Source organism: Macaca nemestrina, chromosome 9, assembly GCF_043159975.1.
Source record: "Macaca nemestrina isolate mMacNem1 chromosome 9, mMacNem.hap1, whole genome shotgun sequence".
Taxonomy (NCBI): Eukaryota; Metazoa; Chordata; class Mammalia; order Primates; family Cercopithecidae; genus Macaca; species Macaca nemestrina.
In genome coordinates, this window is record NC_092133.1 from 119695755 (window position 1) to 119712210 (window position 16456).

The 16456-nt window shown below is 41.2% G+C and overlaps 1 protein-coding gene across 23 annotated transcripts in view; it reads right to left on the reverse strand.

Moving 5' to 3' along the window:
* LOC105480028 (KIAA1217 ortholog) overlaps positions 1-16456 on the reverse strand; it is a 910528-nt gene that overhangs the window by 305978 nt on the left and 588094 nt on the right. Inside the window, exon 1 of one of the 23 annotated variants that reach the window (XM_071070366.1) lies at positions 8106-10759. The exons of the other annotated variants lie outside the window; for them this stretch is intronic. The gene's annotated coding sequence lies outside the window, so the exon portion shown is untranslated. Of the gene's footprint in view, positions 1-8105; positions 10760-16456 lie in introns of those variants that run through there. 23 annotated transcript variants of the gene reach the window in all.

Consider the following 16456-nt stretch of genomic DNA (forward strand, 5'->3'; position numbering starts at 1 on the left):
ACAGGTGAGGTCCTATCTGGGATTCCTCTTGCCAAGGGAAGATGCCGCTAGAAATGAAACTACTAATGCCCCAAGAAGTGACTGATCCTATAAAGGAAAAGGGGGAAACTAAAGAGAGCTGCTTCCTTCTTCAGGGGACAACCACATTAAAGCACAAATGCACTCCTGCGTGGGTGTGTGAGATGAAGGTACCATCTCAGTCCGTGTAGAAACTGCTGGTCTCCCTTGAAAGAACATGGGCCACATTCCAGGGCAACCATTTCTGTTTTAAACTTGTTTTGAAATGTTAAAATATTATATGCATATGATGAAAATATAAATGGTAGCAAAATATAGGCGTTAAGAATAAAAGCTTCTATCCTCATTAGTCTTCTAGTCCCTCTCTCTGATTTATTGGACATCATTCTAGAAATTTTCTTTCTTTAAGATGGAGCCTCACTCTGTCCCCCGGGCTGGAGTGCAGTGGCGCAATCTCAGCTCACTGCAAGCTCCGCCTCCCAGGTTCACGCTATTCTCCTGCCTCAGCCTCCCGAATAGCTGTAGCTGGGACTACAGGCGCCCGCCACTACTCCCGGCTAATTTTGTTTTTGTCCTGGCCTCAAGTGATCCTCCTGCCTTGGCTTCCAAGGTGGGATTACACATGTGTAATCTGGGATTACAGACGTGCCCCACCAAACCCAGCATAAGTTTTAAATAGTTATATGTTCACGGTTAATAGTTTAGAAAAGCAAGAACCAAAATAAAGTATCACTAGTAATTGTTAGAAAATAAAAGAAAATAAATGGGTTCATACCAACTATACTGCTCTGTAGCTTGTTTACTAAATATAAGTTCGTTATTGACCCTACCCACACGTCGAGTGTATTTCACACATTGGCATCACTGTAGTAAACTGTATTATCTGAATGTACCGTAATATCCCCTGCAACATTCATATCAATAGAATAAACTGAGTGTTTTTGAGAAAAAATGTGGGCAATACCTTCCAAAACTAGCAATCCAATTTGACGTCCTAGAAATTTGTCCTTCAGATTCATTCCCACATGCACAGATACAACGATGGTCACTGCAGTCTTGTTCACAACAGGGAGAGAAAAAAGAAGCAATCTAACCAGCAATTAAAAGGGGTCAAGGTCATCTATGACGGGGCCACTTTATAATCGCTCTGAAGAGAGAATAGTTTTAAATGAGAGTCTGTCTTTTTCTGACCATCGTAAACACACACAGTCCACAAGGGAGAAACTGAAAATCGGCCTTTGTGAGGCTCTTTGCTGGAGCTGCTTTCTTCAGTAGTCTTAAAACTTACCATAAAAAAGGATGCAGATGACAAGTTAAAGATGAAGGGATCCCATGCAGCCCTTCTTTGTGCAAAATTCAAAGAAACAATTAAAAAACAAAAAGGTCCCTCCAAAACACAGGCCAGAGGATTATCTGCAGCACATTTACCTAATTACCAGTGACTACTATGAAAATGAGACCTGGCCTGGCTGGGTGAAGAGGCTGACACTTTTGATCTAAGCTTTTGGGGAGGCTAAAGTGGGAGGATTGCTTGAGCCCAGGAGTTTGAGACCAGCCTGAGCAACAAAGTGAGACCTTGGCTCACTTAAAAAAAAAAAAAATTAGTTGGCGTGGTGGTACATGCCTGTAGTCCCACCTACTTAGGAGGCAGAGGCAGGAGGATAGCTTGAGCCCAGGAGGTTGAGGCTGCAATGTGATATGATTGTACCACTGCACACCAGCCATGATGAAAAGAAAGGAAAGGAGAGGGGAGGAGAGGGGAGGCGAGGGGAGGGGAGGGGAGGGGAGGGGAGGGGAGGAAGTGAGATCTGACATCCCTGTGACCTTCTGAGGGGCATTCATGAACATTCATAATATCGAAGAGAGAAAATGACCAAGGGTCCATCAGAATCTTAGTTCTCTCAGTCACTCCAAAAACGTATGAGGCAGCAGCCCATTTGCTTCTGAGTGGCAAGTAGTGTGTCCAAAGAGAGCCCTTTCTGGCAAGTCTACAGTGTCACACTGCAGCCAATAGAAGCCTCTCTCTGACAGGGTCTCTGCTCTCTCTATCTTGTATGATCTGAGCAGAACACTGAGCAGGTGCAACCAGCCAGGGCGGAGCCCACAGCTCTGAGGACTCCTATCATCACTTCGATGGGACCAGCGTGATCATGTGCGTTTACTAAATCTAGTGAAATTCAGAGTAGGAAACACCATTATTACCACGTTTGTTGCTTAATCACGAGCAAGTGAAAAGGGGTGAAAGTGAAGACTGCTATGCAGTGACAAATAGGGGGTGTGAAGTTAGACCACCATATAGACTCCCAGCGCTGCAAGGGGCCACCAGTGCTATCACCTACCTTGACTTTGGACTGACCGTCCTCATGTTTCCCATAAACTTGGCTGTACCTTCCTTTCTTTAAGAGCTCTAGAGAAGGGTTTCTCCAAATGCATAATATTTCACGTTGACTCCGTAATTATACAGCCAGGGAGTTGAAAACTCTTCCTGCTGCCTACTAAGTCTGTGGTCAGGAAGTAAAAGCATCAAAGCTTCCTGCCATTAGGATAAGCTGGCCAGAAGCACTGGCTCATGCCTGTCATCCCAGCACTTTGGGAGGATGAGGCAGATGGATCACTTGAGGCCAGGAGTTCGAGACCAGCCTGGGTAACATGGCAAAACCCTGTCTCTACTAAAAATACAAAAATTAGCCGGGCATGGTAGCACATGCCTGTAATCCCAGCTACTCGGGAGGCTGAGGCAGGAGAATCACTTGACTCTGGGAGGCGGAGGTTGCAATGACTGGACATCTCGCCACTGCACTCCCGCCTGGGTGACAGAGTGAGACTCCATCTCAAAAAAAAGAAAGAAAAAAGGAAAGAAAAGAGGGAAGCCCAATTAGTGCCCAAGGATGAAAACACCTTTCCCATTCTACCTGTTGATCCTTTCTGTGGCCAGACATCTGAAGAGGAAAAGCAAGGTCATCTGGGATGACACCATTTTTCACGATGACTTTCTTTGAAATAAAGAGATTTTAGAAACTACATCTTCAAAATTGGATTGCTTCTGGTCAAGTCAAATTAATAAATAGTGATGAAAAGGGCCTCAGCTGTAAAGAGCTTCTAGAAATCCCTCCCACCCAGGAGAACTAACTGTCTGCTCTCTACCTCCCCAGTAGCCAGCCGAGAGGAACTTCTAGTTACATTTTCTGTACTGGGAGATTCCAGTGCCTTTCTTTCTGAAGAAATCATTTCTGTGAAAATTCCAAAAATGTCTTTAAAAGAGAATAATATAATACTTAAAGATCACTAGTTCCTTTATCAAGAGGCGTTGGAAATTCAGATGCTCTATTTTATTTGGAATATGAAGAGAACTTCATACGTTCTTCAATGGAAAGCCTGTGCTACGAGCAAGTAATGAAGGCAGGATCCGAATCCAGGCAGTGGACTTCTTTAGTCACTGAACACAGCCTCTCTGATTTAACAAGCCTTTGCTAAAACCCACTAGGTGCAAAGTGCTGCGCTCAATGCAGTCACTACTTATTGATCAACGACAATCTCTGAACACTACAACAATTAGGTGTAATAAAAAGCTTCATTGGAATTCTAAAACAGGATCTATATCTATATATATACACACACACACACAAACACACATATATATTCATTCATGTATATTCACATATGAATATTCTACACATTCATAGATGTATCTATATTCCTATACATACACACATATTCATATTCACATATATGAATATTCTACACATTCATAGATGTGTGTGTGTGTGTGTGTATATATATATTCCTCTATATATGTGAATATTCTACACAGTCATAAAAAAGAATGAAACATGTCTTTTGTATCAACATGGTTGGAACTGGAGGCCATTATCCTAAGTGAATTAGCTCAGAAGCAAAGAAAAAACCAAATGCTGCATATTCTCACTTAGTAAGCGGGAGTTAAACAATTGGTATATATGGACATAAAGATGGAAATAATGGACCCTGGGGACTCCAAAAGGAGGGAGGGTAGGAAAGGGGTGAGGGTTGAAAAGTTACCTCTGGGGTATGATGTTCACTGTTTGAATAACGGATATACTAGAAGCCCAATCCCCACCAGTAGGCAATATACCCATGTAACATGGAACAAACATGCACGTGTCCCCCCGAATCTAAAATAAAATAAAAGAAAATTTAGGAAAACTTTCATCAGTGACTCAAAACCTATATGGAGTTTTGGCACCATGTTTGAGTTCACAACTCTTTTCTACCCTAAAAATTGCAGCTTTGTGATTCATGTTTGAAACTAAAACTTTGAATGAAATAAGCATTTCATTTATTGCTTTCAATTGCAACAGTAAACAAATTTTCAAGTGGGACCTAATTAAACTGAAGAGCTTCTATACACCAACAGAAACCATCCACAGAGCAAACAACCTACAGAATGGGAGAAAATGTTCACAAAGAATGCATCCAACAAAGGTCTAATATCCAAAATATGTAAGGAACTTAAATCCACGGGCAAAAAACCACCCCATCAAAAAGTGGACAAAAGACACAAACAGACACTTCTGAAAAGAAGACCTACAAGAAGCCAACAAACATGAAAAAATGCTCCACGTCACTAATCATCAGAGATATGCAAATCAAAACCACAATGAGATACCATCTCACACCAGTCAGGATGGTTATTATTAAAAAGCCAAAAAAATAGCATGCTGGTGAGGCTGCAGAGGAAGGGGAGTGCTCATACATCGCTGGTGGGAGTGAAATGAGTTCAGCCACTGTGGAAAGCAGTGTGGAGATTTCTCAAAGAACTTAAAACAGAGCTACCATTCGACTCAGTAATGCCATTATTGGGTATATACCCAAGGGAATATAGATCATTATACGGAAAAGACACAAGCACTTATATGTTCATCACCGCGTTATCCACAAAGACATGGAATCAACCTAGGTACCCATCAGTGGTGGACTGGATAAAGAAAATGTGGTACATAGACACCATGGAATCCTATAAAGCCATAAAAAAGGATGAAATCATTTCCTTGGCAGCAACACGGATGGAACTGAAGACCATTTTCCTAGGCAAATTAATGCAGAAATACGAAACCAAATACCACATGTTCCCACTTATAAGTGGGGGCTAAACATGGAGCACACATGGATGTAAACATGGGAACAAAATACGCTGGGGACTACTAGAGTGGGGATGGAGGTGGGACGTGTGTTAAAAAAACTACCTATTGGGTACCATGCTCATTATCTGGGTCCAGTATACTCATGCAACAATCCTGTACGTGTACCTCCTATATCTAAAAATAAAAGCAGAAGTTTCAAATAAATAAATAAATAGATACTTGCTTTTCTCCTTATAGATCTACCCTTGGGATAAGATAACCCAACCTTTTCCCAGTGCCCCCAAACAGTGCTGGGAATGAGAGTCCTCAATGCAGCCTAACTCATGGGAACACAGACATCATCTGTCACAGAATGAGTTCAGCCTCAGCAGCTCAGATGCCACAACCCTCCAGAATCCCCGTCCATGAGCCTACTCAATGCTCCATGAAGAGCCTTCTCCCAGGAGTGTGGAAACTGAGTAATTCTGAATAGTCTGACATGGAAAAGCTGGAAAAATTGTTAGGAAAACCTTGGAACGAAGCGAGTGTTTTCCTCAGCTAGAGAGACTGTGGCTAAAATTAGCACAATGAAAAACATATTTGTCTCTTACATACAATGGATGTAGAATATAATTATGGGCTGTGTTTCTGTCTGGGATAGAGGCAAGGGAGGAGGTGCCAATGTCTAGAACGCAGAAGGAATAAAGGACTGTATATTCCACGCCTAGGCTCCTTCTGCACCCTGTAGCAAACACAGCGCCTTGGTGACTTGGGTTCTCACTCCGAAAATACCTGTAACATCAAAATCTGACTCCACTTGTATGGCCAAGAAAAATTTCAGGCAGGTAAAATTTAAAATGTTCAGTCTGTGCAGTACTTGCGTTCCTATCAGTAGGTACCAGTAAAAAGTAAATTAATATCACTTCTTTAGCCTGTCTAGAAAAAAGTGGCAAAAGCATAATTAGTGTAAAAATATAAATACCCTGGCTCCTTCGACATATTTAACATTTTGTATTTTAATTACTTTACAGAATAATTGCTGCTGCTGGGAGTTATTTCAATAACACATTCATTTTTTTCTATGCCTCCTAAAATGAGAAAAAGTGCAGGCAGTTTAGGATAGTTTATTATGTTGTATTTCCCAGTATCTCTCTGAGCCACAGTTTCTTCATCTGTAATGTGGAAATAAAGACTGCTAGCCAAGGCCGGGTGCAATGGCTCAAGCCTATAATTCCAGCATTTTGGGAGGCCAACGTGGGTGAATCACTTGAGCCCAGGAGTTTGAGACCAGCCTGGGCATCATGTTGAAACCCCATCTCTACCAAAAATACAAAAAATTAGCCTGGCACAGTGGCATGTGCCAGTAGTCAGGAGGCTGAGGTGGGAGGATTGCTTTAGCCGGAGAGGCGGAGGTTGCAGTGAGACAAGATCGTGCCACTGCACTTCAGCCTAGGTGACAGAGTGAGACCCTGTCTTTAAAAAAAAAAAAAAAAGGTGCTAGACTTATTTGACTGCTAGTCATTACTTGTAATGATAAGAGGAAGTAAATATAAAAACACTTTCTAAACATCCAATGTCATTTCAACAGTAAACAAAGAATCGTTAACATTTGGAACATGAATGCTTAGAACTGTGCTACGTCTGTTTTGTTATTTAATCCTCACAACACAGCTACTGGCATCCCATTTTATGGACATGATGACTGAGGCCTAAGGACATGAATTTACTTTCCTCAAGTTATACAACCACTAAGTGGTGAAGCTAGAACTCAACGCCCAGGCCTTCCGATGTTGGAGGCACAGTTCTTTGTCACTCGGTGTTTCGCAATAACTGTGGTAACAATTTAATATGAATGTGAGTTCTGGCATTAATCCACATTATCTAACTGCAAAATTTCAGGAGGTCTCATTCTCACACATGAGACAGTTCTTACAACATTTTGAAAGACGGTCCACTTGCTCCTAAGTAGTTTTAGTTTCAAAAGTTCAGATTCCCATTTTACAGGTATCTTTCAATGATTCTAAGCTCTGTGCTTTCACCTCACACATTGCCATGCACTGTGTGGAAGAAACAATAGGCTTTGTGTTCTTTTTAAGCTTGGTGGAACTAACTACTCACAGGGCAACCGATGCCTCTGAACTAACCCCTTTCAGCGAACTCAGAGATCCACGGCCACATCCAGTGATTGCTATCACATCCGAATGGCTGGCAAGACTGTTTACTTATCCTCACTGGCAGCCGAGGCAAACAAACAAACAAACAAAAAAACTCATACTCCCAAGTGACCAGTATTTTCTTTTAAACCATGCTTTAAAAACTACCTTTATCACCCACACCCCACCTTCCTCCAAAAGTTTTTATCTGTCTTCTTGGAATTTAGAAGTCCTGCTTCCCTAAAAGCTCAAAAACTGGATGTCTCTAACAGGATTGTTTTTTTTTCTAGTCTGGGAAAAATGCCTCGGTAAGAAAAGCATACAGATACGTACTTTAAAAAAAGTGTAATGTTCATAAACCTGATTCAAAGACTATTTCTGCAACATTCCATGGATTTTGTTTTTGGCATTTTTACAATGTGAAAATACAAAACTACACAGAGTCTCCATTTCAGGTCTGTTTTAAGAGTAGAAGAACACACACACACTTAGACACAACATCTAGGAATAAATAACAAATACATAGAGCATCTCAATTTTCATATTGTCCATCTAACTCTTATCTGTGGCATTTTTATAGCAGTATTCACAGAGCACAGTCAGCAGAATGCACAATGCATCACTTGTTTTCAGCTCTATTCAAAAATCTCAGTTCATTCAATTAAAAAAAAAAAAAAGCCCTTAAAAACAGCCCCTAAGCACGAACATTGCTATGGGAAAGCTGGGCTTATTGATTCAGTTCTTCCTGCCAAGAGAACAATGCCGAGAAACAGAGCGAAATGTTTCCAAATGATTTTTGGCAAAAACTTGGAAGAAAAAAACCCCGTGTATTTACCTGTACGCAGAGTTCCTCAGGTGAGGCGGCAGTTAAAGCAGAAAATCTAATTCTTCTGGAAGTTTTTGTCTGGAATGGACTCCAGGGTCTTCCTTCTGAGCTGTCAGGTAAAACCCCCCTCCATGTCTGGGCTGTTTTCTTTTGCAGTTTTTCCCAGTGAAACTCTCGTCATTTGCATAAAATCTACTTGTAGCCTATAGGACTTTTTGAGTAGCTACTTGTTAAATCGGCTGTCTTGACATGCTCTTTCAAGCATGACATCATAAATCTCCATGGAAACCGTAACCCCACCTGCCGACATGCCAACATTACCTGTCAGGCAAAGACTTAAACAGTCATCTGAAATTGTTCATTAATGAAACCTTTTTAGGGGCTTTGGATCTCTGCACAGTATAATTTGTGCTGTTGGCAGAAACTGAGCCGGGAACGATGGCTTCATTTTCAAAGCCTGAGCTGTTTTGCAGAAAACAGTGATCAAAATTATAGGCGTTCGTTAATCTGCCCCTCCCTGTCTAACAATGCACTTAATTGGTGGAAGAAAAACCTACAGCGGCCATGCGTGTCTCCCTCTGCAGGATAAAGTTACCTTGAAAACTCAGGTCTTGAAAAACCTTCAACTGATACTTCTTTTCCACTCTGTTCTCCACCAGCCCCCTTCCTAGAACTTTTTACCAGCAAAACTTGCAAAACAGGTTCCCTGCCAGAGTGTGTATGTGTGTGTGTGTGTGTGTGTGTGCATTTCCCCTTGGCTTCTATGGCTGCAGAGGTGGTAGGAAAAGGTGTGGAGAATTTTTTAACTCCTTCCTAACATATCCAGATATTTTGCATGTCTATCCTAGTTTATGTAAATTACCAGAATTACACTGAAATCTATTCTAGGCTTTGGAAAATCGTCCGTAGGCTCTAAGATACTCAATATCTGAGTCCAGCCATCTTTCTTCTTACCTCTAAATCCACTGCAGCCACAGCTCTTACTCCCCAGGTCTAAGACTGCTGACCACTAGGCACCAGAAAATTTGAATAGGACTGAGTTCAAACCCATAGGAGTTTATCATAATGTTATCAAGTCGCTGTCATATGCCACAGTACAAAGTTCTTCAGTGGGACTCAGCAGGAAGCTGAATGAAGTTACACACGCAGAATGAGCTGAGAAGCACTTTAAGGCAGCCGCGAGCAAGATGTGACACTGCAGAGTTTTGGCAACAGCAGTAGCTGAACAAGCTGTCTGCTGTAACTTGCCACAGATCCCCTTGCAAACTGCAACAGATTCACTGCATCTGTCCTCAAAGGTCAGAGAGCAAACATTAACCTCTACACCTTGCTGGGTGCACCCAGGTATTTAAAGAGAGCAATCATAGGTTAAAAAAAAACTCAGAATGACTCTTTGCATAGCAGGGAATTGTAAATGCTTTGGATCCTCTTCTCCAATGATTCTGCAAGCTTGGCATTGCCATAGTTCACAGTCAACAGATGGGAGGTTACCTTTGAAGGGAACCAAGAACTACCCTGGTTTAATACCGCAGCCAGAGTTGGAGCACTCCTCGGAGGCAAGACTATTGTCAGAGATTCAATTAATGCCTCTGTGAGATGAAAATACATCCAGATGAAACCCACACTTGGGCTTTATACCCAGTGGGGCACAAACACAACGTGAAACAAACAAAACCAGATATAACCAGATCTAGGCTTGATTCAGTCAAATCTGAACATGGGGTGGAGGCACTATTCAATTACAGTTATTCTTCAAAGTTCCATTAGAGAGAAGAGCAAGTGCAAGTTGATTCAGCAGTCAGAGTGGTTATACATTATGCCAGATCTTCCCTTTGGGTTATTTAGGAAATTACAGTATCTCAGCTTTGGCTTATTGAATTCAGGCTTGGAAAAGAGAGCGACAAGAGTCAGAATGTAAAGGCAAATGGAGAGAGTCCAGAAATAATTCAGATGGGAAAGCAACTCCATTAACCGTTTCCTCAGTGAGCAAGCAGAGGTAAACCCAAGAGAAGAATTTGTAACCAGCAATGACATTATTATGATCAAGACACAGAGATCTTGAACAACTTAGAGCAGGGAAAGTGTTTGGCAACAAGGATCCCAGCAATAAGCACAACACATGAGGGCTGGGCAGAAATGCCAAGAGTTGATTAGAGGTGACCAGTCCAGTGACGATTTTTCCTACCATCCCTAAATGAGGAAACCATCTCGCTAAGCCTTAATGACATTGTGATTTGCCTGATGGCAACCTTAGCATCATACTAATCAAATCAGAGCTCAATAAATGCATGTAGATGAGCTTTTTTTTTTCCTTCTAAATTTAACTACATCATAGGTACCTATGATTGACTTGGAGAGCAAATAAGATTCTCTGTCTTGAATTCACTTCAACAAACCTGTTTTATAGCAGAGGTAGAAAACAGGCCAGGAGCAATGGCTCGTGCCTGTAATCCTAGCACTTTGGGAGGCTGAGGTTGCAGGATCGTTTGAGCCCAGGAGTTTGAGACCAGCTTGGGCAACATAGCAATACCCTGTCTCTACAAACAGTGCAAAAATTAGCCCGGTGTGCTGGTGTGTGCCTCTAGTCCCAGCAACCAGGGAGGCTGAGGTGAGAGGAATGCCTGAGCCCAGAAGATTGAGGCTGCAGTGAGCTATGTTTGCACCACTGCATTCCAGTCTGGGCAACTGAGTAAGAACATGCCTCAAAAAAAAAAAAAAAAAAAAAAAAAAAAAGGAAAACTCCTCACTGAAAAAGCTCACAAAGATAAAAGAATACAAACAACTGGTGAAAGACCTTAGACTTAACTATTTATGGTCTGAATTCTTGTTTCTTAAGAAACATGAGCCTAGTGCAGTGGCTCACGCTTATAATCTTTGGGAGGCTGAGTTGGGTGGATCTCTGAGGCCAGGAGTTTGAGACCAGCCTGACCAACATGGTGAAACCTACTAAATACAAAAAAATTAGCTGCGTGGTGGTACATGCCTTTTATTCCCAACTACTTGGAAGGCTGAGGCAGGAGAATTGCTTGAACCTGGGAGGCAGAGATTCCAGTGAGCTGAGATTGTCCATCGTACTCCAGCCTGGGCAACAAGACCAAAACCCCATCGAAAAAAAGAAAAAGAAAAAGAAAGGAAAATAAAGAGAAAAGAAATATGAATTGGAAGTTGTCAGGTAGAAAAGGAATACTTTCTTTCAAGTGAAATATCAATATTTTATCATTCAAATAACCAACCTTTATCTCATTTAAGTCCCACAGCAATAGTATGATGTAAGAATAATCATTATTCCCATTTTACAAATGGAGAAACTAAGCCTTAGAGAGGTTAGGTAATTTCAGTAAGTTTACATGGCTATTAAGTGTTGGAGCTGAGATTTAAAATCAGGCTGACCCAAGATTTAAACCCAAAACACCTGCACTTAGCTACCAGGCACTGATACTCCTAGTTTAATAAAATTGCTCCTAATTGGGATACTAAGATTCTAACTAAACAAAGCCATGCTGAAAGGATTTATGTAGTAGATGAGCCTGAAAGTGCATACTGGATTGCAAAGGGTCAACGCAGACCTTCGGAGGATCCTCCGAGATACGGAGTTAACAGATGGTACTGGAGTCTGGGGTAGTTCAGACAGAAACATCAGCACAGCAGCAGACTTGGAGAAGCAGCATGTATTTAGCTGCAGGCTGTATTTAGTCCTAGAAAGACTGCACGGGACAGAGTTAATGCATTGCAACTCAGGGCTTAGCTCTCAAAACCCCAGGGCAAACAGATCTCTAGGATGTAGATAAGGCTAATGAAATAGCAACTCTTAAGAAATATCTCCAGTCTGAAGTTCTGGTCTAGAGAAAAACTGTCAAACATGACAAACATAGAAAAAAACCATATACATTTCATAAGACCACACTACAAGTATTACCAAAAGATAAGAATACTTGGATTCTTTAATGAAACAATGGATCCCAACTGTGGTGATTCTCTAATGCTAAACCCTTGATCTTTGGCTCTGTGTTTGATTGTAGTTGTTGCTTGTTTTTAGAAATTATCCGTTCACATTTTGTCGGCTGTTGCTGTGGTGCAGAGGGGGATGGTTAATTTCATGTTTCAACCTGGCCAGGTTATGGTGCCCAGTCGTTGGGTCAAACACCGGTGTAGATGTTGCTGTAAAGGTATTTTTTAGGTGTGATTAGCATTTAAATCATTAGACTTTGAATAAGGCAGATTGCCTACCATAATGTGAGTAGACCTCATTTAATCAGTTGAAGACCTTCAGAGCAAAGACTGAGATCCCCCAAAGAAAAAGGAATTCTGCTATTGCTTCTGATATTGTGAAGAACTATAACTAATACAGCTGATACCTCCAACATGTATCTGTCTAGTCTTGTTTTCTGGCATAGGGTCCAGTCCTATTTTATCTCCAAATGTCTAACAGTCATTTTCACTTGGAACAACCACTGTCATTTCAGACACAGCTTGTCAAGACCTAAACTCAAGCCATTGTTTAGCATTTAAATAGCATGAGCCACATTTAAGAGAGAAGAAGAATAGACATACAGTACTTGCTGTCAAATTAAGATGGAGGAATACAATTAAGTCCATCAGTTGTTACACTAAATGGTAGTGGACGGAATTTCCCATTAAAAACAGACTACCGAATTAGGCTGAAAAAGCAAAACCAAGTTTTATTTGTATGTAGTTTCTTTTTTTTTTTGAAACAGAGTCTTGCTCTGTCACCCAGGCTGGAGTACAGTGGCATGATCTTGGCTCACTGCAACCACTGCCTCCTGGGTTCAAGCAATTTTCCTGCCTTAGGCTCTGAGTAGCTGGGATTATAGGCATGTGCCACCACACCCAGCGAACTTTTGCATTTTTACTAGAGACAGGGTTTCACCATATTGGCCAGGCTGGTCTTGAACTCCTGACCTCAGGCGATCCGCCTGCCTTGGCCTCCCAAAGTGTTGGGATTACAGGCTTGAGCCACCGCACCCGGCCAATATGTATGTAGTTTCTAATAAACATGCTCATTACAGGTTGAGTAACTGTTATCCAAAATGCTTGGGACCAGAGGTGTTTCAGGTTTCAGATTTTTTTTTTTGGATTTTAGAATATTTGCAGTATATAGCTACTAGTTGAGCATCCCTAATTCAAAAATCCAAAATCTGAAATGCTTCCATGAGCATGACCTTTGAGCATCACGTTGGTGCTCAAAAAGTTTCAGATTTGGGAACATTTCATTTTGGATTTTCAGATTAGGGATACTCAACCTGAATTAATACAGAGACATTGAAAATAAATGATAAGACATACCTGACAGATGCAAACAAATGTAAATCAAGAGTGATAATATTAAAAAAAAGCTGACAGACACTAAACAGAATGAAGAGGTCATCTGGTAATGTTAAAGACATAACTTATCAAGAAGGTGTGATAGCAACTAAAAACCTGTGAATCAGAAATTCTTAGGAATGAAGGGAGAAAAAGATAAAAATACAATTATATGGGAGACTTCATTATACTTTGCTTAGAAGTGAACAACCTTAAAAAATAAAGACTGAGAAGAAATGAATAATACAAGCAACAAACCCAACACATATGTGTGTGTGTGTGTGTGTGTAGAGCATACAGAATAGATAATTGTCCATGACTATCTATGCAATACTTATAAACACTGATTGTATATTTTATTCTAAGAAAAACTTTGTAAACTAATCTTTAAGCGAAATTTAAAAGTAAGAGTTTTACAGATTGCATTCTCTGATCACATCTAACAAAATTATAAATGAATAATGATAGCTTCAACTTCTTGGAAATTAAATATTAAACTAAATATTCCTGGATCATTCCACACTCAAATCAGACCCAAAGGTTTGTACTGTTTTCAGTAAAGAGATACCTCTTTGGCAGTGCATGCTATGGTTTGGATATTTGTCCCCTCCAAATCTCATGTTGAAATTTCATCCCCAAAGTTGAAGGGGCCTAATGGGAGGTGTTTGAGTTATGGTGGCTGGTGGATCCCTCATGAACGGGATGAATGCTCTCCCTTAGGGGTGAGTGAGTTCTCACTTTCTTAGTTCCTATGAGAACTGGTTGTTAAAAAGAGCCTGGCACCTCCTCAGCACTCTTGCATCCTCTCATACAATGTGATCTCTGCAAATAGAGGCTCCCCTTTTGGTCATGAGTGGAAGCATCCTAAGGCCCTCATCAGATGCAGAGGCCCAATCTTGAACTTTCCAACCATCAGAATCAAGAGCCAAATAAACCTTTATTCTTTATAAATCACCCAACCTCTGGTATTTTTTACAGTAACACAAATGGACTAAAAGAGGGCAGATGTTAGGTTTTGTACTTTTTATTTTTATTTATTTATTTTATTGAGACGGGGTCTTGCTCTGTCACCCAGGTTGGAGTATGGTGGAATGATCGTGACTCACTGCAGCCTTGACTTCCCAGGCTCAAATAATCCTCCCATCTCAGCCTCCTAAGACCATGTTGCTCAGGCTGGTCTCGAACTCCTGAGCTCAGGCAATTCACCTGCCTCAGCCTCCCAAAGTGCTGGGATTACAGGGATGAGCCACTGTGCCTGGCCTTGTACTTTTTACATAATGTTCAATGCCAACCTCAAAAGGTAGATCCCTAGTAAATAAATAAGCATTTGAATGAATTAATCCAAGAACATACCTGCAGGAAGAATGAATAAATGGCAAAGGCTCAAGCTTCATAAGAAAAGACAGGAAGGACGATCTGGACATTTGCAATATGAGTTCTGCATCTATGCACTGAACTGAATCACACTGGTCTTTTTTAGATCCCTCAATACTGAAAATTTCCATCTAATTTTGTGGCAATTTCCTCTAGCTGATTACCACTTTCCAGGTGTCTCCTGACACTGCCTAGCTAGACTTTGGTTCTTGCCTTTCCATACTTCCCCACCTACCCCCCGGCACTCCTTAGCAGGTTTTCTAGTATAATCTCATCTTGATTTCTTGCAGAGCTTTCCTTAATATAGCACTGTTCTCAAGATAATGTTCTTTTGCTCTTCCATATCGCTAATTAAAATGAAAGCTAATGCTGAGGTTGGTGGCACCCAATTAAACATGGATCAAAAGCGATGTGTTATGAATGATCCCCATTTAGGATTCCTTTGCTCTTTTTCTGCATTCTGGGTGATTAACGTCAACTGTAAGTCAATTTTGCAAGTAAAACTACAACCCCTGAATTTAGTCTTTTTAATTGTTCAGTTTCTGCTGCAAGATGTCCTATTATGTAATAGTCCAAATCTTCTGAGATGACCTTTGAGTCACAAGTCAAAGTGTCAGTTCTCAGCCGGGTGCAGTGGCTCACTCCTATAATCCTGGCACTTTGGGAGGCCAGGGCAGGTAAATTCACTTGAGGTCAGGAGTTTGAGACCATCCTGGCCAACGTGGGGAAACCCCATCTCTACTAAAAATACAAAAATTATCCAGGCATGGTGGCATGTGCCTGTAGTCCCAACTGCATGGGAGGCTGAGGCAGGAGGCTGAACCCTGGATGTGGAGGTTGCAGTAAACTGAGATTGTGCCACTGCATTCCAGCCTGGGTGAGAGAGCCAGAGTCCATCTCAAAAAAAGAAAAAAAAAAGGAAAAAATAAATCAGTCCTCCGGGAATCATATCCAGGCTAACTCCTTCATCTCATCCCTTGAGGAACATCATCTCTCTTAGACATCAGCTTCTTTCTGTTCTTTTTTTTTTTTTTTTACTTTTGTTTTTCATCGTACCCAAATGTAAATGACTATTGTTTCTGATCACTGACCACATCCTGATTGTCTTTAGACATATCTAAGATTATCTGGAATTTCTCTGAGGACAAGAGATGTTTTTCTACTGATTGGATCCTATCATATTCTTTGCTCACGGGCCTCACACATGCAATATTATAAATTCTCCAGCTATGACTTGTGATTCTGTTATGATACTATACTCCTTTCATGTGCAGTGGTTGCTCTGAAATTGGTTAACATTTTCTTGGTTTTCACTTTCTGTAGACTCACCACTATGTATGCAACTGCTTCTTTATTATTTATTTATTTTTGAGACATTCTCACTCCATTACCCAGGCTGGAGTGCAGTGGTGCGATCACTGCTCAGTTCACAGCAGCCTTGACCTCTGGGCTTGGATGATCCCAACTCAGCCTCCCGAGAAGCTGGGACTACAGGCATGCACACCACTGCTTCTTTAGTGCCAAACTCCTTTTCTTCTTCAAATGATTAAAGGCAGATCCAACCAGGACACTAGTACTTCATCCATTCCAGGATGAGCATTAAATCTCATTCACACTTACTGACAAGAGGCAGACTGGTCCCCAGTCCAGTCCTTCTCTTCCTT